A 2,689-nucleotide genomic window follows, 5' to 3' on the forward strand; every position below is an offset into this window, starting at 1 on the left:
GTGTGTGTGTGTGTGTGTGTGTGTGGTGTGTGTGTGTGTGTGTGTATGGTGTACATAAGGGACAGAAAGCTCTTCTAGGTAAGAGGACGCTGGGAGGATAGAAATGCCCTCTTGACCTTATTTCTGTGTGGCATTGCTCTTCTGTCTCAAAGGTTCATGCTGGGGACCAGAATTCTTCCTTGAGCCCCGCATTGCCTTTTGCAGCATTTGAGGCCTTCCATAGGAAGTAGGGGAAATCAGGTTTCACTGTTTTCTCCTTTCCTACTCTATACCAGACCCTGCTACTTTAAAAAAAAAAAAAAGAAAAGAAAAAAACCCAAACCATTTCCTATCATTTCCTAAGGTCTGTAGAGTACATGAGTTAATGACAGTCACCACCATTAATTTGAAGACCATCATACTCCAGGCAGGTCCCACAAGGGTGAATCAGTAGGACACCTGAAAGTTATCAGCCCCAATCCCAAGATTGAAGACATCCTAAGTAGAAGAGCCCACTGCTTTGTAGGGCTGTCAGCAGAGACTCAGTTTGCGGCTATGAGAGGTACCGGAAGGAAGATCACTGGTCATCAATAGAACCAACACTTTTCACAAAATCATTGGCACTCGTCATGAAGTATATTTGAGTTTGGTCAATAACAGAATTCACACTAATGAGTGAGACCAGCCTGGGTTCTTTATAGAGCCTCTCATGCCTTTGCAAACTATTCTTGGAACCTGCTCTCTTCCACATAAAATTGGAATTCTCTCCAGTGTAGACCTCACGTTACCAGGCTAGCGAATACTCTCTTTCAGTGTAGTGTTAGGGCTTCTCATGATCTAGATTGCCCTTCCCTGGGTGATTTTGCGTGCTATAGGAAAAAGATTTTGACACAATTTCTCAGGTGTGATTGGCAAACACCAAATAAGGAGGTGGAGTGGATAGCCTTGGCTCATCCACTTAACAGATTACGACTTCAAATCATCTTAACTCAAGTGCAGATTGCCTGGCTTCGGAGAAAAGTTATGCCGTGATCTAAAGCGGAAACAATTTGCCCTTCTATTCACCATCTTGACTGGCATAGTCAAATTTTTAAAAATACAGCACAAAGCTGGCTGGTGGTGGCACACCTTTAATCCCAGCACTTGGGAGGCAGAGGCAGGCAGATCTCTGTGAGTTCAAGGCCAGATTGGTCTACAAGAGCTAGTTCCAGGACAGGCTCCAAAGCTATAGAGAAACTCTGTCTTGAAAAACAAAAACAAAACAAAACAAAAAACCAACCAAACAAAAAACCCTGCATAAATGCGAAGATTAATTTACTTACTTACTGATGTTTTGTCTTTGGCTTCATTTTGTACCAATGGAAATTGTGGACCAACATGTTGATCTTTCTTGTTAAAAGTATTGTTGTGTGTGTGTACGTGTGTGCATGTGGTGGACATGTGTGTGCACATGTGTGCTTGTGTGTGCACATGTGCAAAGGTGCATGTGTCCATGTGTGTACAGAAACTGCCCACTTTGCTTTTTTGAGGTAGGGTCTCTCAATGGGACCTTGGACCTGCCCAGGTTTGGCAGATGGCCCTGAAACCCCAGGGATCTTCCTTTTCTTACCCATTCAGTGCTGGGATCACAAGTAAGTACCACCAGGCTCGTATTTTTGTATAGGTGCTGAGAGTCAAAGCCAGGTCCCCTCGCTTGTGCAGCAGGCACTTTACCAAATGGGCTGTCTCCACAGCCTTGCATCTTCTAAAATATTCCTTTTGCAGATTTTGCTTTTGACACACAGCTTCATGCTTTTCATAGGCATCTCTAGTCATCTATGATATAACTATATATAGCATAATCAACACACAAAACAGTAAATAATCACCAATACTCCCCATTGCTACTTTGGAGTGAACAGCCCACCCCCTAGCCCTCAAAGGGTTCCATGGAAACACTGATATTTTCCCAGAATGTGCTGTTTCCAGGACATTCTATGAATAGAATCACACAGTATGCAATTTATGTCCCATTCCTGGCAACTATAGGTAAAGCTGAAGTAAATGTTATACATAGTACCAGGAACATACACATTCCCATTTCTCTACTGTAAATACCATAGGTCAGGAGAGGCTACTGGCTTCCAGAGTGAATGTAGGCTTAGCTAAAGAACACACTGCGAAACTGTTTCCTGGTGGGACAGCATCAACTTGAGATTCTCTGCCAGTCCTTATGGAGATTGGTTTATACATCTCCCTCTCTATTGTCTTTCTGATCTCTGTAGGGTGGAGGGTGGTGGCTCTCTTTTCAATGTCCCTAATTTATATTCATTCTTTACTATATTTGTTCAATTAAATTGCCTAAAAATTAATACATTTTCCTGACATTTTCAAAGAAATTACTTTGGAATTATTTGGTCTCCATATTTTCAATTTTATTATTTTTTTTACTCTTTTTTAAACTTCCTTTGTTAGTCTTGCTTTTAGTTTAGTTTTTTATTAATATCCAAAGTTAAGTGTTTATATGACTCATTATGTTTAGATTTTGTCCTTTATTATATGTATTTAATACTGAGTGTTTCTTTCTAACCATTTCTGTTTCTGTGTCCCACTAATTTTAATGAGATGTATTATCACTTATTTTAAAATGTTTAGACGTTCCCCTTGGCTGACAGATTATTTAGAAGTATGATTAATAGATATATATTTGAATGCATTGTTGTTATTATTG

Source organism: Microtus ochrogaster, chromosome 22 (genome assembly GCF_000317375.1).
Source record: "Microtus ochrogaster isolate Prairie Vole_2 chromosome 22, MicOch1.0, whole genome shotgun sequence".
Classification (NCBI taxonomy): domain Eukaryota; kingdom Metazoa; phylum Chordata; class Mammalia; order Rodentia; family Cricetidae; genus Microtus; species Microtus ochrogaster.